Source organism: Mercenaria mercenaria, chromosome 3 (genome assembly GCF_021730395.1).
Source record: "Mercenaria mercenaria strain notata chromosome 3, MADL_Memer_1, whole genome shotgun sequence".
In the NCBI taxonomy this organism is placed as follows: Eukaryota; Metazoa; Mollusca; class Bivalvia; order Venerida; family Veneridae; genus Mercenaria; species Mercenaria mercenaria.
In genome coordinates, this window is record NC_069363.1 from 67,561,013 (window position 1) to 67,586,178 (window position 25,166).

Here is a 25,166-nt window from a genome sequence, read left to right on the forward strand (position 1 = left end):
TACTTCTGTATTGCTGATATCCAACAAAGTCATATGTCATTTTACTTTGGCTATCCTTGGCCTGTAATATACCTCTATATTGCTGATATCCGTCAAAGTCATATGTCATTTTACTGTGGCTATCCCTGCCCTGCAAGATACTTCTATGTTGATGATATACAGCAAAGTCATATGTTATTTTACTGTGGCTATCCTTGGCCTGTAATAAACTTCTATATTGTTGATATCGGACAAAGTCATATGTCATTGTACTGTGGCTATCCTTGGCCTGTAATATACTTCTATATTGATGATATCAAAGAAGGTCTCATCTGGATTTACTGTGGCTATCTTTGGATTGTAATGTACTTCCATTTAGATGATATCTAAAACAGTCATATGTCATTTCGCTGGGGCTATCCGTGGCCTGTAATATACTTGTTTATTGATGATTCATGGCATGTAATCTATATCTACAGTATCGAGGAGTCATGTGTCATTTCACTGCAGCGATCTTTGGCCTGTAATACACTTCTAGATCTATGGTATCGAACAAAGTCATGTGTCATTTCACTGCGGTCATCTGTGGCCTGTAATAAACTTCTATATTGGTGATATCAAACAAAGTACTATGCCATTTCACTCTGGCTATCCGTGGCCTGTAATATATTTCTTTATTGATGATATCCAACAAAGTACTATGCCATTTCACTCTGGCTATCCGTGGCCTGTAATATATTTCTTTATTGATGATATCCAACAAAGCCATGTATCATGTCACTGTTTCCATCCTTGACCTGTAATAAACTGATATATTGGACAGATCGAACAAAGTCAATTAAATGTCATTTCACTGTAGCCATTCTCTACCCATACAGGTTCTTCCAAGGAAAGACGGCTTCGCATGTATCGGTGCTATACACCGGACACGTTAAAGAACCAGACTGTCTATTCGCAATTAGCTAGGCTAAGTCGGCCGGACAGGCCTGAATCTAAATGATTTCTCTCTATCTGTTCTGGGGGCTTTATCTCACTCTGTCCCTCTGGTCAGATCGCTCCAATATTGTCTGTACTAATAGAGGATGAATTTCGAACCCTGTGTGGCTGCGTTTGCTATATGTAAAGGGCCTTTGAACATGCTTATGATAAATATATAATAATATAAATCCAGTATAATAATAATAATGATAATAATAATAATAATAATAATAATAATAATTAATAAATAATAAATAAGTGTATAACATGCCACGGATAAACACTGAAATGACATTTTACTTTTTCTGTCCAATATATAAGTATATAACATGCCAAGGATAGGCTAAGTGAAATGATATTTGACTTTGTTAGATCTGTCTAATATATAAGTGTATTACATGCCATGGATAGACACAGTGAAATGACATTTGACTTTGTTCGATCTGTATATATGTTTATTACAAGCCACAGATATACACAGAGAAATGACATTTTACTTTGTTCGATCTGTCCAATATAGAAGTATATGACAGGTCAAGGATAGACACAGTAAAATAAGTTCTTACTTTGTTCGATATTATCAACACATAGGTATATTACAGGCCACGGATAACCACAGTGAAATGCCATATGACTTTGTCCGATATCGTCAATATACAAATATATTACAAGCCACGGATACTCACATTGAAATGACGTATGACTTTGTTCGATATCATCAATATAGAAGTATATTAAAGGCCCCGGATAGCCACAGTGAAATGCCATATGACTTTGTTCGATATCATCAAAATGGAAGTATATTACAGGCCACGGATAGGTACAGTAAAATGACATATGACTTGACTTTGTTCGATATCAGCAAAATAGAAGTATATTACAGGCCACGGATAGCTAAAAATGAAATGCCTTATAACTTTGTTTGATATCATTAACATAGAAGTATATTACAGGCCACGGCTAGCCACAGTAAAATGACATATGACTTTGTTGGATATCATCAATATAGAAGTATATCACAGGCCACGGATAGCCACAATGAAATGCCATATGACTGTGTTTGATATCAGCAATATAGAAGTATATTACAGGCCAAGGATAGCCACACTAAAATGACATATGAGTTTGTTGGATATCATCATTGTAGAAGTATATTACAGGGCACGGATAGCCACAGTAAAATGACATATGAGTTTGTTGTATATTATCAATACAGAAGTATATTACAGGGCACGGATAGCCGCAGTAAAATGACATATGAGTTTGTTGTATATTATCAATACAGAAGTATATTACAGGGCACGGATAGCCGCAGTAAAATGACATATAACTTTGCTGTATATCATCAATACAGAAGTATATTACAAGCCACGAATAGTCACAGTGAAAAGCCTTATGAATTTGTTCGATGTCATCAAAATAGAAGTATATTACAGGCCAAGGATAGCCATATTGAAATGCCGTATGACTTTGTTTTACATCATCAATATAGAAGTATATTACAGGCCACGGATAGCCACAGTAAAATGACACATGACTTTGTTGTATATCATCAATATAGAAGTATATTACAGGGCACGGATAGTCACAGTAAAATGACATATAACTTTGCTGTATATCACCAATATAGAAGTATATTACAGGCTATTGATAGCCACAGTTAAATGACGCTTTACTTTGTTCGATGTGTCCAATATTTAAGTATATTACAGACCACGGATAGCCACAGTTAAATGACGCTTTACTTTGTTCGATTTGTCCAATATATCATTATTCAGCAGGCCAAGGATAGCCACAGTGAAATAACACTTTACTTTGTTCGATTTCGCCAATATATAAGCGTATGGCAGGCCATGGATAGCCACAGTGAAAGGCACTTTTCTTTGTTCGATTTGTCCAATATTTAAGTATATTACAGACCATGGATAGCCACAGAGAAAGGGCACTTGATAATAGGTCAAGGATAGACACAGTGAAACTGTATATCACGTTCTTCTTAATAATCAATATATAAGTATATAACAAGCCAAGGATAGCCACACTGGAATAACATATCTCTTTGCCTTATATCGTCAATTATGATGTATATTACCGTCAAAGAATAGACACAGTGAAATGTTCTATGACTGTGCTCGTTGTGTCCAGTAAACTACAGGCCATGAATACCCGTAGAAAAATGACATATGACTTCATTTTATATCATTAATAGAGATGCATATCACAATATTGAAGCGTATTGCAGGCCATATATAGAATATGAATTTATTGGATATCATCAATATCGAAGTATTTTACAAGCCCCAGATAGACATAGTAAAACGCAATATGGCTTTGTTTGATATTTTACATGCCATGGATAGAAATGGTAAAATGCCACATGAATTTGTTTTATATCATCAGTATCAAAGTGTTACAGATTGTACGGACAGATGGACAGAGAACATTGCTTTCCCTCCCCCATAGCCTGTCGTAGCGGGGGATTAACTAAGCCTCATAGTTTAGTAGAGTATGAAGATTTCAATTTAGTGGTACACAACCGAACCCTTTCACCGATAGCCAGAATTGTATTAGGTACAGGGATAGCCAAAAGGAAAGTCCAAAATCAACAAGAGCACCGCCTTGCAGGTGCAGACGCTCATCTGATTTTTTGTCTCTGTATAATAGAAATATTGTCCTACCAATGATTTTCTAAGTCCAAAAGGGGCCATAATTCTTGCAAAAAGCAATGCAGAGTTACTGTACTTGTTGTGCAGAGTCAGCTTTTAATGGCGAATAACTGAGTTTTAATCTTGTTGGGTTTATTGTCGCACCGACACAATTTTAGGTCATATGGCGACTTTCCAGCTTTAATGGTGGAGGAAGACCCCAGGTGCCCCTCCAAGCATATTTCATCACGAGCGGGCACCCGGGTAGAACCACCGACCTTCCGTAAGCCAGCTGGATGGCTTCCTCACGTGAAGAATTCTACGCCCCAAATGAGGTTTCGAACCCACATCGATGAGGGGCAAATGGTTTGAAGTCAACGACTCTAACCACTCGGCCACGGAGGCCCCTAACTGAGTTTTAAAGCAATAGCTTTGACCGTTCAGGAGAAAAATTGACCTAAACACAAAACTTAACCAAGAAATCTGTTATTTTCAAAGTCCAAAAGGGGCCATAATTCTTGCAAAAAGCAGGATGGAGTTATGTTTCTTGCTGTACAGAGCCAGCTTATGATGGTGAACAAATGTAACAAGTTTCAAAGCAATAGCTTTGATAGTTTAGGAGAAAATGTGACCTAAACATAAAACTTAACCAATAAATCTGATATTTTCTAAATTCTAAGTCCAAAAGGGGCAATAATTCTTGCAAAAAGCAGGATGGAGTTATGTTTCTTGCTGAACAGAGTCAGCTTATGATGGTGAACAAGTGTTACAAGTATCAAAGCAACAGCTTTGATAGTTTAGGAGAAAAGCTGACCTAAACATAAAACTTTACCAAGACATCTGATTTTCTAAGTCCAAAAGGGGCCATTATTCTTGCAAAAAGCAGGATGGAGTTATGTTTCTTGCTGTACTGGGTCAGCTATTGATGGTGAACAAGTGTTGCAAGTTTCAAAGCAATAGCTTTGATAGTTTAGGAGAAAAGCTGACCTAAACATAAAACTTAACCAGGCAACGCCAACGCCGATCAAGTGATGACAATAACTCATCTTTTTCTCTCAAAAAATCAGATAAGCTAAAAATAAATTACTCATTTTTACATGATAATTATCTAAAGAGTTTTTTAAACAGTATATACAAATTTCATTGCCCACAAAACATAGACATTTGATCAATATGCATGCTTCACACAATCATATTTGTAGAGAATTTATGTATATATATATTATGTTTATAACCCTGAGCACTACCAGTCAATTTCTTCCTTTCCTCTGAGCATTCTATAACAAAATACCAGTTTTGTTGCCTTTTCAATGCCAAGCCTGTTTCTTAGTTTAGTTTGAATGATTCCAAAATTTGAAAAAACTTTTTCAATGGATGCTGATGTTGCAGGCATTCTCGTAAGTTTTTTTTTTTGCATACATGTAGTCACACAGATCATTATTTAGAATTTTAGATTGTTTCACAGAAAACCACCAAACAACTGCAGACATCCCAACTTTTTCTGAATGCCAAGTGGGAGTTTTTGCTTTCCAAAGTGGGAGATTGAGGTGTTCAAGTGGGAGATTTTATACCGCGGTAATTATGTTCATGATAACGAAGCTTTTAACAAATCTAATGATAATATAAACTTATTTGCCCTTATAAAATCACTAGTCTTAAAAAAATTCACTTGTCTATATCTTATTATTCATGCATTTTTAATATTTTGGAACAATAATACATGAAGCCTTCTGTGCAAAATTTAATAGTTATGGCACTTTAAGCACTATGTCTAAATTCAAAACACCACTGAGAATTAAACCTGCACTTTTATTTCTTTTGTTGGAAAGAAGACTCCCCAGGTGAATTTTACATGACAAACAGTACAGCTGTTAGAACTGTAAAAACAAAATGTATATAGCTAAAAGAATAAAAGTTCAAGCAATAGAAAATTTACTGTTTGATTCTCATCCCTGTCAACCAGTATTTAAAACCCCTGGCTCAAATACTCTTATTGATCAAAATTCTGTTATCCAAAATTGAATGTCCGGGTATTGTTACACTTTCGTAGATTTGACTTAATCTCCAGTTAAAAGGATGTGTTTGACAAATTGTTATGATGCAAAGACAGTTTAACATCATTTGATAGTAAGTGATATTAAAATTTACCATGACATTTCCTCTTATCAAAATAATTTAAGAGAAATGTTTTTTAAAACCTAGCAGGTTGACTCGGCGACCATCTACTTTCGATTTCAAAAAGTTACAGAAAAAGGTAAAGCCAGTATAATTTCTAATCTAAATTTGATTGAATTTAATTAGATATCTAATATCTGGATTTTAATTTCAATTGTGACACATTAATCAACACCTGGCTTTGTTAAATCGTGTAATAAACAATAATCAGCACGGGTAGAATAAGGTGCGAAAATATCTGAAAGCTGTTGTTTACAGACTCGTCAGTAGTGATACAGTATCAGATAGGCGCAAAGAAGTGGATTATTTCATAATTTTTGTGTTTTTTTTTTTTGTTGTTTTGTTGTTGTTTTTTTTTAATCGGGAGATTGAGACTTCTGATCGGGGTGATCGGGTTTTACAACCAGAATCGGGAGAAACCCGATCGGATCGGGAGAGTTGGGATGTCTGCAACTGGTTTTGTGCTGCTGTTAGTGGCATCACTCTTATCAAAGACTTGGGCAGTTGATCATGAATTTATGGAGATCTGGTACTGAAACAGGATGTGAATCACAAAACATGTCTTGTAAACTGCCTTTTTGGTCCGTTCTTCAATGATGTTGAAAAAGTTCCACACTGGGTCCTTTGGTTTTATTGTTACGGTGTTACCATTTAGCATCCCCCATAAAGAAATAAACAAGAGCTGTCTGTTGACAGCGTGCTCGACTATTCGAAGCATTGATAGAAGTATAGGCTCAAAATATTACCTGTGATTTTCAGACAAAACAAAAGGAACAGATAAGACAAACAATGTACCTGCATTTGTAGATTTTGATACGTCTTGCACTATATGGCAATGTGTGACCATGTTGGTAAGCAAGTGTTCAAAGTTTCAAAGCCATATATCAAACAGTTTATAGATAAAATATTGAATGGTATGCAAAACCTAACTAATTTCTATGTCCAAAAATGGGCCATAACTAAGCTAAAGTCCTTGTCCTAGGTAAGTAGACTATGAAGGTAAACAAGTGGTCAAAGTTTCAAAGCCATATGACAAACAGGTGAGGCAAAATACAGACCTAATCATCTAAATAGCAAGTCAGACTTTATATACTGTTTACAAATATACCTTTGAAGAGTAAAAAGGCCGACTTTGGGTAATTCAAGGGCCACAATTCTGGAGTGCATCAGGCGATTTGGCTAGTTGATGAACCTGGCCAAGGAGTTATGGTCAAAAACATTTGGTTCAAGTTTGGTGAAGATCAGATGAGAAATGTTGCTGATTTTCGGTAATTCAATGGCCATAATTCCAAAGTGCCTGGGCCGATTTGGCTAGTTACCGAACTTGGCCGAGGACTTATGGTCAAACACATTTTGTTCAAGTTTGGTGATGATTGGATGAGAAATGTTCGACTTAAGAGCACGGACAAGAGTAAAAAGGCCGATTTTCGGTAATTCAAGTGCCTGGACTGATTTGGCTCATTATCGAACTTGCCCTACTACAGCGCAGGGATATAAATTAACACTCGCCCAGTCGCCCAGTGCAACCAGATTTGAAGCTGGTCGAGTCAATTTTCCAAGATAGTCGCCCAGCCGGCGAATGGCTTTGGATTCTCCTAATGTCAATATTCTGTTTTTTTCCGAGACTGTCTTATTAATACGCACGACATCACTTGAATCGACCAATTAAAATTACCGATATATACTACAACCAATCGGCATACGCGGAACATTTACTCCGTCTCTAACAATGGCTGCGCCCATAGAAATACAGCACTAGAAAGTAGAGGTTTATTGAAGGCTGTTAAAAAGCTTAGAACGGCCGGTCGCGGCGACTAAAGGAAATATTATCAGGATTATGAAAAGACCTTAAGGCCAATGAGGAATTTTAATGAAAAATGGGCCGTTAACAGACCGTGGCTGCTTAGAACACCGACCGCAACATGGTTTGTACTTTTTGTACAAGTAATAATTTCGTGACGGTTGCGAGTCCTGTGACTCGACAATGTAACAAAATACTAGAATTCAGATGTCCATAAGCGTGCAGCCTCTATCAAAATGCCCATAAATAACCCAAATCTTCTAGTGCAGCAAAACTCATTCAAACATTAAAGTAAGTGCGTCCGTTTTTGACAGGCTGTGTCCTATGTTTAGAACATGTCATGCACTGGTTGATTATAACTTTCCTCTTTCAATGTGCGTTTGATGAGTGTTCTGTATTTATATTTAAGATTTTGATGTATTTTGGCAGGAAGCAAATTACAAGACTTATTATTAAGTATGTAGATCTAAACCACTGTTAGTATATTTTTCCGCTAATAAAAGCTGGGCCCCTAACTTTTAGGCTGGGCCCCTAGAATTTGCCTGTAACGAGCCCAGATGGCTAATAGGGTCTGAGTGTTAATTTACATCCCTGCAGCGCATGCACATTCATCAAGCCAAAAGGACTCCTATACTCCTCAGATTGCATGCACATTCCTGGAGCCAAAAGGACCCCTATACTACTCATGAGCCAAAAGGACCCCTATACTACTCATGAGTAGTATAGGGGTCCTTTTGGCTCCAGGAATGTGCCTAAAATCTGAGCGTTTTTCGGAAATTCAAGGGCCATAATTCCGAAGTGCCTGGGCCGATTTGGCTAGTTATCGAACTTGGCCGAGGACTTATTGGCACACACATTTTGTTCAAGTTTGGTGAAGATTGGATGAGAAATGTTCAACTTAAGAGTGCGGACAAGCTTTGTGACAGACAGACAGGAGTAAATCAATATGTCTCCCACACCACTGTGTGGTGGGAGACATAATTTAGCCAAAATAGTTGACAGAGATATGTACTCTTGCCTACAGATGGGAATCATGATGATAAACAAGTGTTTAAAGTTTCAAAGCCACATGTCATTTAGCTTTGACAAAACGCTGACTTGTATGAAAACTGAACCAATTTCCAAGTCCAAAAAGGGCCATAATTCAGCCAAAATAGTTGACAGAGTTATGTACTCTTGCCTACAGATAGAGACTGTTATAATAAACGAGTGATAAAAGTTTCAAAGCCATATGTCAAACACTACACAAAATGTGAACTGGTACGAAAAACTTAACCAAGATGTCTAAGTTAACAGGGGCCATAATTCAGCCAAAATCCTTGATGGAGTTATGTACTCTGCCTAAAACTGGACATGGTGATGGTTAACAAATGTTGAAATTTTCAAAGCTTTATCTCAAAAGACTTTGTCAAAAAGTGGATTGGTACGAAAAAGTTAACCAAGGTGTGACGCCGACGCCGACAACGTTGTGAGTAGGATAGCTCTACTTATTCTTCGAATAGTCGAGCTAACAATGTACACAAAATTTTGCTTTGTTTGGTAACTACAATAACAAGCACAGGAAAAAAGTTGAGATGTTTCCACTGTGTAATGGACATGGCTTTTTAGCACCTTTTATAGGTGGATAATGCCACAGGCAATTCAATGATACATGCATTGAAAGCAAAACTGCACTCCATAGAAAATAGCCTTAAGCTATGTTGATGTGCCACTTTGTGTATTATTTAATTGAAATTATTGTTATGCCAGTTTGTATCAATATATTAATTTACTGTAAACCATACCTCTTCTGTACCTACAAGTTCAACAATGCATGATGATACATGCTATTTCGCAGAATTAAATTACCCAGTATTGCCCAGTAAAACCCACTTGGCTGGGTTTTTGCCAACACTGGTGACCATGCCTCTGGGTTGTACCGAGATACCACTTTTCTAGACCAGATATATGCCGAATAAGTAGTCCAAATAATAGGACGTTTCGGGACAGCGTGATAACTTTTGACTGTCGCTGTCTCCGTCATGTCCAAACTTATTCTGCATATTTCTGTTAGGAAATCCCCAATTAAAATCCATTTGGAACGTTTTCTGGTAAATGTACAAAGTATTTGTAATGATTACATCTCTGATAATTAATTTATGCTGACATAAAAGCATAAACTTGCCTTGCTGACATTTTATGAATGTATATTTTGTGTTTTATTTCTGTAATTTAGTGTAATATCAGCAGTCAGTTGTTACTGAAACCGGTGTCAGGGTAGATATTTCCTCGCACATGTCACGTCATATGTTCGAAGATTTAAGTCTCTTTTTTAAAATTATGGATGAAATTCAAACCATATGAAGTTTCTACACGAATATTATTATTACTTTTTTGGATTTTTTAAAGTCTTCGTTTTCCTAACAGCAAAATGCAGATACGGGTAAGGCTTAGAGGGATGACAACTATAAAATATCAGATCATAAGTCATCCCAATAAGCCAATGAGTAAGGCTACCAAATAAGATATTTACTATCGAAATTAATAAATGTGTCCTTCTGTGCTGTCATTACAGTTGTTTTCAAATGTTATAGGATGAGTTGAAGTTGGATCAATTCCTGATTGAGGCAGTGCCTTCTTTCATGTTAAGAATGTGTCTTAGCCCTGACTGACCGATGGAAATGTCAGGACAGACACCTTAGGGGCCTTATTGGACTGTATTCGAAAAAGTATCATAATCAAGTGGATTGTCATTATATGAGGGTGGATACAAAAATCCAAATCTGATATACACATTAATCAAACAGAATATTCATTGCTCGGGTAAATTTTGCAATTTGAAGTGGGTGGGGTACTGAAAATACTTGTTTTCAGACATGGTACTTACAGATTGGATATAACAAACGAGACAAATGGGAAAGAAAGTATCATATGGCTAAAAGGAAACATTAATATATGTTACATAACGTAGATATACCTTCTACGCAGACAAAAATCACACTTTTCCTGACCGAAATGAGGTTCAAAATTTTTGCGAGTCACGTGACAACATGGGGATGGTTACAGTGCTAAAATCCGTCACGTTCCTTACCGTATATGACATTCGAAAAAATGTCATATAGTAAAAATAGATAGATAGATAGATAGATAAATAAATACTTAAAATGAACTTAGGTCAAATTTTATATGTAAAAGGAACAAAATATATAGATAAATATATACTTAAAATGAACTTAGGTCAAAGGGGTGAGTTCACAAATGGTCAAAATTTGCCCAATCTCAGAAATAGATAAATTACACATATATATGATAGAGCAATGTATATTCTGTTCAAATACCTAACTCATTTCCAGCCGAAGGACATCATAATGGTTGCTATGGCAACAATGCTACCTTAAAATCCGTTTTTACTGCAAAATTGGCATTTAATAATGTGTTACTAAACAACATACACTACTGCAAAGAAGTATAAAATACACAGAATGGCAACTGGCTGTAATCTCGCGTGAGCTCGTGTCAGAGCGTGATTCGGCGTTATCTTACTAAAAACAAACATCGGCGAGCATGGAGTTACAATTTGTACCTTTAAAACTACATTTAAAATGCATGTTAGCTTCTAAAACAAAATTAGTTTAATGTGAAATGGTCTTAAGACACGAAGTACACGAAGTACAATCGAAAGAAGCGTGGTCATACGGTGATAATTATTTTACCGATGAATTAATTGCTTTCGCATACAAAATGGCGCGTTGAGAAAGCGCCACTTCCGAGATCTCGTTTTTTTGTCACGGGAGGTTGGCGAGATTTGCTCTATATGCCTTTCAAGTTGCCAATCTATTTATTTTTATAGCTCTTTGACTACTGTTATAAACATTAACAACACAATACTGGTGAAATGCAAGCTGTTTCGATTTCTATCCTATCTTAAGCTATGGTGCTATGGTAACCATGCATATTTGAGACAAAATATTCTTTTAATTCTAAATATTACAGTAGATGCTCTGTACAAAATTAAGCAGACTATAACTTATCATGAAATAATTATCAGAATAATTTGTAAAATAGCAGACAGTCAAATAATTTGATGTTGTCATGGTAACAACAATGTCAATATCATTGAATATTTCACTTAGAGCTAAATTACCCGTTTTACTCGATCCTAGGACCTTCAGTACTTGAAGCGAGCTCTCTACCACCGACTCACATGGACTACCAACAGTTACGCGTGTAAAACTAATATATATTTTTATTTGGCTTTACCTATAGCAGTCGTCTGTCATTTCCAGCGGAGAAACAATGTGTGTGCGTTTTATATGGTGTTCGTTATTGGGGTCCATCGGAAAATCATAATTATGGGTGGTGGGGTCCATCAGAAAATCATAATTATGGGTGGTGGTCCTCAGAAAATTCGTCTTTATGGGTGGTGGGTTGATTGTAAAAATATTGAAAATATGGATGGGTGGGTGTTTGATCACCTCTCTTAATAACTTACGGATATTTTGCTTTCTTTTTAACTAGAAGTCGCTACTTTACTGACCGCGATACACGGAACGCAATTTTTACATCACTGATGTAATAAATATTATCATTTTTATTTCTGTTCATTAAATATTTCATTTTTCTGTCTCGTTCCCGTTGAATTTACAGACAGCGTCCTTAATCGCCGAAAGTTTGTCCATCAACATTTCCTGACGTAATAGAATCGTGTCACCGATTATGTACGATATCTCGCACTTGTGTAGAATTCACTGGATAATAACCGTGAAGATCGACTGATAATTCCATTTTCCCACCTTTCATTCACACTCGTGTATGCTGACAAGCATGTGACGTTTGTTATGCCACCAGTGACGGATGTTTCTCATGCGCCGTGAAAAGAAATAAAATGAAGCTAAATGAAACCAAGGCAGGCCGAAACGAAAACATGCGTAAATTGAGTAAAAAAAAAATGCATGAAGATCAGTCGAATTTTTTCATGCTCACACAAATATTTTAAACGGGCGTACAGATTCCACTTAAAATCGTACGTTAATAAAACAATGGTACCGATTTCATTATCCGATGCCGACGTAAATAACATATCGTCATCATCCATATTAAGGACATATTTGCCTCGGGTATTTCAATATATTTGTGAAGCACTAGCCGATTTGGAAACCTTATTTACAAGAAAATGTGTAAGTCGCTAAGAAAACCAACATCATAATATTCCCAACAGTAATTCTTGTTTGTCACTAATGTCGCACACAATCATATTTACTGCAGTATTACGCAAATGTTTACTTTACTTTTATATTATGTGGCCTTACATGTAATTGAACTATTTAAACTGTTCATGCGCGGTTTGTCTATTTTTCTGTCGAATTGTTCAGTTAATTCACATGCATATCACTGTAAAGTTAAACTATAAAAATAGTGAACATAAATTTCTTTAAAATACTTGCATGATTTATGTTGAGCATGATAAAAGACAAAAGCCACGTGTACATTTAATTTGCAAGGTGAATTTATCTTCTAATAGTTTCCGATCACATTTTGCCCACACATTAATGCAAATGATAGACAGACTTATCATAAATGCAGTTTAAAGTATTAATGACAAAGCCAGCATCGTAAAAAGAAAACTTTTTTTAAAAACTTATTTTACGATGAAGTAAAATAAATGTGACTTGCGTAATATATCATATCGTTTCCTAAACATTATCATTTTTAATTATTTCCATTATACGTTAAACAGAATGTGGACAAAAAAGATCACGAGTTGTTACTTTAGCATTTAGCCATTTAAAGGCACTGACCTCCAGATTTTAGCTTGAAGTTTGGTCATATTTTGAATATTAGAACACGAGATTTTGTTTTTAATCCGTCTTAAAATGCAAATCAAGATAGAGAGAGAGAGAAAACATGCTCGAGTTGGGAATCAAACCCGGGCCGCCGCGGCAGTAAAAATTTTCCTGCGGTCCTGACCAATACACCACTGAGAAATAAGCGCGTAACTTCCACGGTCGTCAAATAAATATAAAGGCAGTTTACCTACACTATACCGATATTTTGAACGGAAAGAAATCGCAAAATCAACTAATTATTAGGTGTTTCTATAACATAATATGTCAGTATCTAAGTTTTAAAACCTTAAGAACTATAGCAATAGATTTCTGATATCTAATTTTTTCTTCTTTGTTGTCGTACGATCTGGAGGTCAGTGCCTTTAAAACAAGTTTACTAAAACGTGTGCGGTGTGAAATTATTATTCTAAAACCGGTTGACAAAATTTCCATAAATCATGTCCAAAGAAAAGACAAGTCTTATCGGCGTCGGGCATGATACGTGTATGTTTTAATGACGCGACATGATTCTGCCGAAACCATATTTCAGTACATTGTTCGGAAGATTTTCCTAAGGTTTGGTTAAACACACCTACATATGTGAACGTTAAGATGGAAACGTGAATAATAAAAGAATGCATATGGATAAATATCGGGCCGTCTTGGTAGAACCGGAAGCAGACGTTTCTTCTTTGTATTTTGGCGGGAAAACTGCACGTGCCTTCAATGATGCTCCTTTGGTAATGACCACGTGCTTATAGAAAATTATGTATTGGCGTTATATTTTCGCGTCACCAGAAACGTTACTGTGTTAAAACTTTTGTGTAATTGTAAACAAACTGCTCTATAACCAAACGAAAATGCTGTGATATTGTCAGCACTGACTACATTTGAGCCGTGCCATGAGAAAACCAACATAGTGGGTTTGCGACCAGCATGGATCCAGACCAGCCTGCGCATCCGCGCAGTCTGGTCAGGCTCCATGCTGTTCGCTTTTAAAGCCTATTGGAATTGGAGAAACTGTTAGCGAACAGCATGGAGCCTGACCAGACTGCGCGGATGCGCAGGCTGGTCTGGATCCATGCTGGTCGCAAACCCACTATGTTGGTTTTCCCATGGCACGGCTCATTTAGTGGTAATAAGTTCCACTCAACTGTTGTTCTTGGAAAAAAGGAGTACTTGATGCAATGAGATGGTGAATGTGGTATTATTCAGTTTAAACAGTAGTTTTATTCAAATAAGCATAGCATGATACAACAATTCTACAAATCAAATAAGGATTAGGAAAAAAGTTATTATTTGGTATGCCATATGGTGGTAATGGCACGACTGTCTACTGTAAGGGGTTAAGTCAGGGGCGTCGGAAGTGGGGCCGCAGGGGCCGCGACCGCGGCCCCAATAATTTGCCCAAAAACGATTTTTTTGTAAATTCATAAGTTGGAGTCGCAGGTCCGCGGACCCAATATTTTGTATAGTATATTTAGTATATTAAATTTTGCTTCGCGTTAAACAATACACGCTGTCCAGATTAGTGTGTTACCGTGGTGACGGTGACACGATCGGTGTGTTAATTGGAGTCATACACACGTGTCCGTGATTTGACTTAATTACGCATGAACAAATCAGCATGTTTTTAATTGGCATGTCTTTAGTCAACGGAAAGATCTAAGGTATTAACTTATAAAATTCAGAAAAATAATTAACATGTTTTTATTTAATGAAAGGAGTAAGTGTTAAGACTTATCACACCGCTAAGATGTAAGGAATTAATTAAATAAATTGTTTATACTCAAAAAATGATATTTCAAACAAAAATAAGAAATGAATGTAACATGAATGATTATTGTTCAATACATTAAATACAAAAAAAAAACATACATGCATTCTTTGTATTGCGTTATACATTATTAAAACTGATAAGAGTTTATAAAACTTTATTTTGCTTATAGTCGTGTAAATAGTAAGAAAATACTGGAGTCTTGAGATGCGATTCAGTGCCCTTAAAATGCACCAGAACTCGCCATTTATGATCCTGTTTTAAAAAAAAATCAGGGGGGGGGGGGGTCACCCTTACCCCCCCACCCCTCCCGTACCTACCCCCACCCCTCGCGGCCCCAATATCAAACACCTTTCGACGCCCCTGTAAGTTGTGTGTAGGTGTTATTTCTACTAGCCCATAACAAATTTTATAGAAAAAAAGTGAGACAAGCATTTTGTCTTGTACGTTCAAGTGATTCCCAAGTGACAGCTGGTTAGAAATATTTGTGATAGTTCCAGGTGATTTAGAGTAGTTAGTAGTTACAAATCTTGCTGCTCCTTTTGCTCTTTTTTTGAATACAAGTTTTCTAATTTCTGGATATCTGAAACGTGAAAAGGATCCCAAACCAACAAGCTATATATTCCAATTGAGGTCTAAACTAAGGTGTTGTATCATGAGCTGCTGATTTTATTTCAGGTTTTGCCAAATGGAAGTTACGCCTCAAAAATCCTTAAGTTTGGCTAGCTTTTCCAGTTATCTTATTAATATAAGGTGACCAAGAAAGAATTGAAGAGAGTTCTAGGCCAAGATATGTAGCTTGTTGAACAACAGACAGGGACCTATCATTCAGAGAGTAATTAGTCAGGACTGCGTGCCTATATTTTGTAATGTGCATGACGTGGCACTTGTCTACATTGAAGGACATTCTCCATTTCCTCTCCCACTCTTCCAAACTATTTAAATCATCTTGTAGTATCTGAGGTCTATGACTGATTCTGTGAATCTCACAATATACTATGCAATTGTCAGCAAAATGTTGGGACACTAGAACGTACAGTGGTAGGGAGATTATTTATGAAGAGAAGAAATTTATACAGAAGAGGCCCAGTAGAACAGAACCCTGGGGTACTCTGGAGTCTTCAGTAGACTGTGAAGAAGCTGCCACATCTACTACTACTTTCTGGGATCTATTGCCAAGAAATGCTTTCAAGAATCAATGACAGTGAATTCCCCCTGATGCCATAATACTCTTACTTATGGACGAGCCTTCTATGATCCATGACGTTAAAAGCCTTGCTGAAATCCATTATTGTATTATCTCTTAAGATACAGCTAGGTTACTAAATAAAAAAAGTTAACTTATAGTAGGGCAACCAATATCAGCTATGTATAGCAATTACTTTATCCCATGCATTTTTAAGAGAATTACTATTATTTAACAAACAATCTATGAAATTATTTTCATATTTCAGTATCATCAAAGAAATACTGTACCAGTATTTATTAGTTCTTTGGTATCAACAAATGTTTACTGTTACTGTCCATGGAAATATCTTAAAAGAAGTAATTAAAATGTTTATGGGAGGGGTTTTGTTCACATATTCAAAATTCAACATTCCGAAGTGGGTTTTGGCCCAAACTTGACTATAAACAATTTTAAAATCTTAGTTAGATCTACCTAGAAGTTTATCTGACATGGAGAAATTGCAAATATAATACACAAAAACTTAGTAAAAAGCGCCAACCTAATCTGCAGCTTACCAGGGATTAGGTAATAGCTGTTTATTGGAGGGCAGTTAGCACAGCAGGGGCCCCCACTGGACTATAATGAGCAGCAGATAGGGTTGGAGTGGATCTGGGTGGGAATGGGGAGTTCGGGACACTTATATAGTATCTACAGTTACTGGAACAGACCCGGAGAGAGAGTAGAAACTACTCGCACCCTAGGAGGCTCTAATTACATGGTAATTGAAGTGATGGCCAGTTTACCAGCATGCAGTCAATAAAAAGCAATAAATCACATGTAGCAGTGTTGATAAGCCTTGATGCAGGAATTAATTAATAACATATATAAAATGATAGTGTGCTGTTTATAGTGAAGGCATTTTTTTTTCAGGAAAATTGATATATGGATAAGACAAAATTAATCAACATAAATTTTGCGCAAAAATAGTTAAAAAATATGCAAATAAAATGGGTCTTATTATTAGAATATAATTCAAAGCACAGAATATATTTCATCACAAAATTTTCTAATTAGAAGACAATATTGAAAATATCTAGAAGATGGCAGTCTGAAGAATATGCTTATCATTATAATACATGTCTGTCTGTCTGTCTGTCTGTCTGTCACTAAAGATGGAATATGCAATAACATGTCCTTGAAATGGAAAATTATCCTGTGACGACAAGCAAGAGCTAAAAGAACCATTTTCAGATTGGACCAGATGTTGTTTATTATGCATGGCGATGTACCATGTACATAATTCTATTCTGATCTGTTCTGTTATTATTAAATATTTGGACCAACAATGTTCCATGATATATAATTATAAGAAAGTTAAAAAACTTTGCAATTTCAAATGTGTTGCTATGTCTATTATCAGAGAGTATCCGAATGACCTAACAAGATTGGTAAAAGCCTGTATATTTTGTATATTTTATGTGATTACTTTTAAAGTGTAAATCACCTGTTAATTAAGTATATAGAATTAATTGTTTCACTCTTCCTGTTTTATTTAACAAAGGTATTCTTCTTCGTGGCCTTTTCGAAAAAAAATGAACAGAATGAATGTGAACGTAATTTTAAGATGTATATAATTCATTACATTGATTTTTTTTATCGTTTTAATTTGTTAGCATGTACACAGCACTGTGTAGCCATAGCTAGTTCCATTCATTGCTAATCAATCGTAAGCTCAGCAAAGAGGCATTTTGTTTTTAGCTCACCTGTGGATGAGCTTTTGTGATCATCCTTCGTTCGTCGTCTGTCCACAATTTCTTGTGAACACGATAGAGACCGCACGTTGCAATCAATTTTAATCAAACTTGCACACAACTTGTATTGGCATAACCCAAACCAAAATGAATGCTTGCCGCAAGCTTGCTGCAAGCTTGCGGCAAGCTTGTGACAAGCTTGTACAGGCTGATCATGACTATTGCAAGCTTGCAGAAAGCTTACGCAAGCTTGCGTGTATTTACATACAGAATTCTGCAAGCTTGCGATAGCTTTGCAAGCTTGCGCAAGCTTTTTTAGTTGCAAGCTTGCGCAAGCTTTTTGTGTTAACGCTGGACTTAAAAAATTTCATGCCAGTTTTAAGGTGGGAAGCAGTAAAAAATTCTAAGTCGAAAACATGGAAAATATTTATAAAAATCATTATTTGATGATGATTGATTTTTATTCTAACATATTGATATTCAAATTAAATGACATGAAACAAAGAGTCTAAATATCAGGTAAACATTTATTTTTTCTATATATGTCTATATAAGGGCATGTCACACTAAATATCAAAACTATCAATTTGTCTGTAGCATGCACAATATAAATAAGACAATAAAATATGACAAAAAAAAAGATCTTTAACACTTTTTTATACATTTTATGTTGAGAATGTCTGAATTGATCATACAGAGAAAACTGTACAAGTGTACATGTAAGTATATAAGTCATATGGAATAATATATGATATACAGGTGATATTCTCTTAACTTTTACACAGTAGCAAAGCTGCCATTTTTAGAGGATGGGGTTAGTTATTATGATCTGACAACTTTTTTTTCTCAAATTTTTCTGTCCAGAAAGAGGAAATCAGCTGAAAAAGGAAAAATCACATCCTTGAAGTTTTAAACTATTAAAATTTATTGAAATACCATGTGTTTTTTTTCTCCTAGAAAACAACAGCAGCAACAGTAATTGCATGAAATAGTACAATTCTTAATAGTTACTTGGCAAAGGGATTCCTTGATAAGTGATCAATCATATGGGTCTATTAATCTACTGCAGTGTGTGTATATTGCTTGTCTCACTACAGGAGATTGTCTCATGCAGACTGATAAGATCTGGCATGCTTTATATTTAGAAACTCATAACAAGAGATCAACCAATAAAAATAAAGTCAGGGAACTACTTCTGGGGGCTGTACATGTACCACAAAAAGTAATCCATAGCTTTTTCTGTTTTATATCAGAGTAATCTTCAAAATTTATGAGTATGTGATTGAATGGAATAAAATCTTCCTCTAGTACAAAAATATTTTAACATCATAGATGTATCATTACCTTCATTAGCTGACTGTAAATGGCACATTTGCCCAAGAATATCAAAATTTCAAATCTACACAGGAAGTTCTTTGACAGAGAGCAGAATAGAGTAAATATTTGGGAGAGTGTTTCCCTAAATATTTTACTATGTGCAGCTTATTTCATCTTGGAAGTTAACAGTAATTAACAGAATGCACCAGGTGAGTTCATAAAATTTATTTATTTTCAAACAGTAATCTAGATTACCTTTAACAATGTTAAAACTAGAACAATGGATTCTAACAGGAAGCAGGTGATTTAGTTTTCACTGTGTAATGCAACAAATGATTTTTACTTCATGTCATTTTGTTCCACTGCAACTATTATGCAGCTGCAATTTCTAATTTATCATGCTTTTAATTTATTAGAAGGAAAATTGGATATTCTTTTTAAATGAAAATATCAAATGGAGAAAAAAAAAATAGGGCCAGTAGAGTTATCTCCACAGGTGGCACTGCTGAGTAAACAATGCTACCAGTCTGCTGACTACAATACACAGTATATTCAGGAAATCAATGTTTTTAACCTGTTATTATATGAAAATTATTTTTTAACAGAAAGAAATGTTTATGGGTAATTTAGTTTTTATTATAGATCATTATACCCTTTATTGAAACAGCTGAACATTATGGATAATTTATATTGCAAATTTAGCAAAAAAATACACATATTAAGCAGCTTTTTGTTATTTATAGGTACTTTTATACTTCTTCTTTTGTTAATTCTGATATCTTTAACTGCATTTATCACTTAGTCTAATTCTTTTCAATATTAATATGATTTTCAAATTTTCAAAAAAAAGTAGTAGCATCTTTAATAATGGGAATTGCATGTCTAGTCCAAGACTATTATATCTTTTTAGAATTTTTATTTTTAGAATTGTGAATATAGCCAGTCTATATCTAAGGTCAAATATCATATGATAATATTAAAATCTGTAAATTAGACTGGCATTTGTCACAATAACAAATTTTAAAATATCAAATTTTTTTCGATTTTGTGACAAGTTCTTTATTATCAGTCTTGCGGCTAGTCTAGTCTAGTCCACTCACTTATGATAGTCTTTGTGTAATATTTACCCATTTCAACAAAATAAACTGGAATGTACAAGTAAATAAAATTTCTATGTTCAAGGTTAAATCATAAATGTAAAGATTTAGGTTTTCCCTTTAGAGGAGTCTTACAGAATATTGACATATATATTTGTAATGTTCAGGGAGATTATTTTAGCCTATCATACTTATGGAAAATATATTAAACTTTCCATGACATTGAATAAAAGGCTAATACATAATTATACACATCATTTTTATTATAAAATTTGCTAAGGCATATTTTATTTACCTTCAAGTAACTTTTTTTTATTACGAGGTGCAGTGAATAATGCATATATTATTCGTAATTTGTAATTTTAAATGTGTGGCAAAATTTAAAAATTATTTTACATAATCTTACGCAAAATATGTTTAAAGAGCAGTTATTTATACTTGTATAACACCTTTTACATATTGTTACATGCTAAATTACATAATATATAAATAACTTCTCCAACTATAAACATTACTGGCAACTGAGGAATGCATCAGAGACATTTTTTGGCCTCATTATTCATCACAATGTACAGTTTCAATTTTAAATCATTGACATATACCCAATAATAAACAAACAAAAAAATTATGGACATCTAAGTGTTAAATTATATCTATTTTTCAGGTATAGCATCTATTTTTCAGGTATAGCATCATATGTGTATATAAAGTATCAGCACACATGAATGAATTGAGACATGTTTAGTGATCCAATGTATTGTGTTCAAAGTTTCCATCCAACAGTTCAAAGACATGTAAGTATACTGGCATTATAATATATATTACTATAGTAATTATATACTGTACACACACTACCATAATTCTAGGTCAATTGACAATTTTCCCCGAACATGACTGAATGTATCAGTCGATTTCCAGCAGGACCCATAGCAGGTTTTATAATTATCCCCCTTGTATCAAGTCCAGACCTATATTATTATATATAATGGTTAAAAAGTACCAAATTAAGTTACAAATCATTTGGCAGTCAACACAACTTGGGATGTCAGTGCAGGTAACTGGTAGAAATCAAACTTGTTACTATTTATACAATAATAGCAATGCATAAGTCCAACCTTTTAATCACTAACCCAAAACATTGAAAATATCTGTCTGCCTTCATTGGAACCTTATTCTACCAACATTTGAAATCAAATTGAGAAATAAAGCTTCGTGAAAATGCAACAAGTAATGTTATTACTTGCTTAAATCTGCAGTGTTGCCTGTATCATAGAGATGGACTACTTTGAATACCATGTAAGATATTAATTTTATTTTGAAACTATGAACTATGGACAATACTAATGAAGAAACTGCTTTAATGGTTTAATATCTAGTGATTCATTATTTCAACAGGTCATAGCAGTGAAGCAAATGGTGGCAAATGATGGCTTTGTGGTGGTTAGTGAAAAACTGAGGCAATCTACATTGGTGGTGGCAAACACTAACAGAAAATTTCTAGACCAGCAGTGACATGAAGTTGATGAAATAATGACATATTTTACACTGTACTGAAGATGTAATTGCGAAAATCATTAGGGTTATCAGTGGAAAACATTGATATACTACAATAAGAGTGGAACTGACATTTTAACACTATTGTTTGTACTATTATACATCACCTAGTTCAAAATTCATAAGCATTTTTGTTATATTATAGACTTTTGGCATTGAAAAACATAGTTATTTAAAGACGTAAATAATATCGTTATTGTTCTAAATTAGTTTAAATGCTGACTGATTTAAGAACAATCAAAATAAAAGGTTGATTTACATTTATTGTTTCATTTTTATTGAGTGACCTTACATTTAGATTTGTGATCACTTTTCTGTCTGTCCATAAATCCGTATCAGTCAAAAATGATAGTCAGTTCTTAGATTTTGAATTTTTTTTTAAATTAAGGGTATATTTTTACTTGTCTGTTATTGTGTTTTAATTTTCTTTTAATGCTCTTTGATATGCAGACCTAATTGCAGGAATTTTTTTATAGGAACTTTCAATTTCTGCAAGCTTGCGCAAGCTTACGGCAAGCTTACAGCAAGCTTGCAAATTGAAATCAAATACAAGGGCCTGCAAGCTTGCGCAAGCTTGCAACAAGGTTCCAATTCTAAGCTTGCAGCAAGGTTCATGAGCATAAGCTTGCGCAAGCTTGCAAAATGAAATGAACTGCAAGCTTGCGCAAGCTTGCTGCGAGGTTCCAATTCTGAGCTTGCGGCAAGCTTCATCTGCAAGCTTGCAACAAGCTTGCCGCAAGCTAAAAAATAAGCTTGCGATTTTGGTTTGGGAATATCTCGATTCCTTTCGAAACTTGGCCAGATCCCATCATGGGTTCAAGGGTTATTGCCCCTTAAAAGGCCAAATATACGGTATTTTGGCTTGTGAACACGATAGGGACCACATTTTGCAATAAACTTTAACCAAACTTGCACACAGCTTGTATGTGCATAATATCTCGGTTCCTTTCTAAAACTTACCAGATCAAAAGCTAAAGGCCTCAACCTTTCTCCATGACACTTGGTCAGAAAGGTTATCTTCATTCCTGAACCAAATTTAAACTGGGTCATATGGGGTCAAAAACTAGGCCATCAAGTCAAATCAAAGGGAAAGCTTGTCTCCTGAGGCCATTTTTATGACCCTATCTTCATGAAATTTGGTAAGAATGTTTATCTTGATGATTCCTAGACCAAGTGTGACACTGGCCATGTATGGTCAAATACTAGGTCACGTGCTCAAATCAAAAGAAAAGCTTGTTAACACTCCAAGAGGCCATATTCATGACCTTATTTTCATGAAATTTGGTAAGAATGTTTATCTTGATTATTTCTAGGCCAAGTTCGAAACTGGTTTATGTGGGGTCAAGGCCAAGTTTTACATGTGAGCGGTATAGGGTCATCATCACCCTCTTGTTGTGATGTTTGAATGAAATTTATATATTACATCTGAATAATTATGTAAATGAACAATTTTAAGCATGGTTTTTCATATCTTAGTCTTCACAATTTTATAAACCGAAAGTAATGAAGTAACTTCATTGTTCTTGATAACATAGAATAAAGCCTATGTATGCGTTACTGATGTTCACGTGTTTACTAAATGGCAATGTCACAATCTTTCTAAAATGAAATTCAATTGTTACAATGTTTACAATGAAACAATTTCAATAATGTCTTCACAAACTGTGAGAATTTTTAATAAAATCTGCAATGTAGTGCAAAATATGCGATTTTCCTATAAACTCCAATTACAAAATCTTGCTTAAGGTCCAGATTCATTCAAATCAGTCTAGTAAAAAATGAAAGCATGAGAATATATATATTTTGCAACTTTTTCTTAGTATGTCCTGAAATTCTAAAACGGAGTGGTTTTATCAAATTTTACATTGATGATTATATTTTACCTTCAATGTGCAGAACTAACGAAATTGAATCCACAAACATGTGTATTCGTTTTGTTATTTTAACAAAATAATTGTTACATAATGCAAATTCATGTCAGTAGAGGTAATTTATCAATTTACATGAACCAGTGTACGACATGTTTTTCGTTCCGAAATTCCTATTACGTGTTTCAAGAATAGAGTATAGATAATTTAAGGCGTTGACTTTATTTCTTTTCTTTTTTCTTTTTGAACTTTCTCTATAATTTACAAGGAAAATGCTTTTTAAGATGCTTTCAACATGAGCATTTTAGTATACGATCTTTATAAGAGAATAAATGCAGTGCATATCTACATTATTTGTTTTTGGGTAAGGTGAAACCACTGTTTAGCAGAGTTTTAAAATAGAACAGAGCAGAAAAGACTTTAGAAAACCTGTACGTGGTACATAGGCATGCATAATAAACAACATCTGGTCCAATCTGAAAATGGTTTCTTTTATCCAATTATAGATTCCATCTTCGATAAATGACAGACAGACAGAGATACCTAATATATGGATGAAATATAACGATAAGCATATTCTTCAGACTGCCATCTATTTATAAAACATGTTGTTTTTATAAAGTCGCAGCAAGATTTACCTTATTTGACTGATAGACAGGCAAACAGGCATACAAATGTAGAAAATTTGAATAGCATATATAGTCTTCTTACTATCAAATTTCCTGATGAAAGTTATTATATACTAATGATAGGACCCATTATATTTCATAGGTTTTAAATATTTTGCACAAAATTTATTAAAGTGGATGATGATTAATTTTGTCTAATATCCATATATAAAGTTTTCTGGGGGGAAAATGGGCAAATTTAAAAGACATGCAGTTAAATGCACATACATGCACTATAAACAGCACACTATCATTTTATATGTTATTCGTTTATTCCTACATCAAGGAAAATCTGGCCTAAGCTTATCAACACTGTTACACGTGATTTATTGCTTTTTATTGGCTGCATGCTGGTAAACTGGCCATCACTTCAATTACCATGTAATTGGAGCCTCCTAGGGTGCGAGTAGTTTCTACTCTCTCTCCGGGTCTGTTCCAGTAACTGTCTAGTAATTAATAAGTAGCCACTAAAATACTGAGCTAGACAAAGTAGGCACTATTGTGCCAGTAGTTGGAGAACATAAAAAAAATATGAAAGTCACAGAGCAGTCTTTTTTTCTGTAACAACTCTGTTAAATGTGTTA

General features: G+C 34.7%; 1 protein-coding gene and 1 long non-coding RNA gene across 3 annotated transcripts in view; one reads left to right on the top strand and one right to left on the bottom strand.

Annotated features, from left to right (window-relative positions):
* Positions 1 to 10,634, bottom strand: part of LOC123524483 (microtubule-associated protein RP/EB family member 1-like) — a 51,521-nt gene extending 40,887 nt beyond the window's left edge. The window contains exon 1 of one of the 2 annotated variants that reach the window (XM_045302714.2): positions 10,535 to 10,634. The gene's annotated coding sequence lies outside the window, so the exon portion shown is untranslated. The remainder of the gene's footprint in view (positions 1 to 10,534) is intronic. The other variant, XM_045302713.2, reaches the window with a different exon arrangement.
* Positions 10,635 to 19,318: 8,684 nt separating this feature from the next.
* On the top strand, positions 19,319 to 24,343 carry LOC123524482 (uncharacterized). Its single transcript, XR_006681281.2, has 3 exons — positions 19,319 to 19,604; positions 21,177 to 21,286; positions 21,888 to 24,343. It is a non-coding gene; the product is annotated as an uncharacterized LOC123524482 (long non-coding RNA).
* Positions 24,344 to 25,166: the final 823 nt, after the last annotated feature.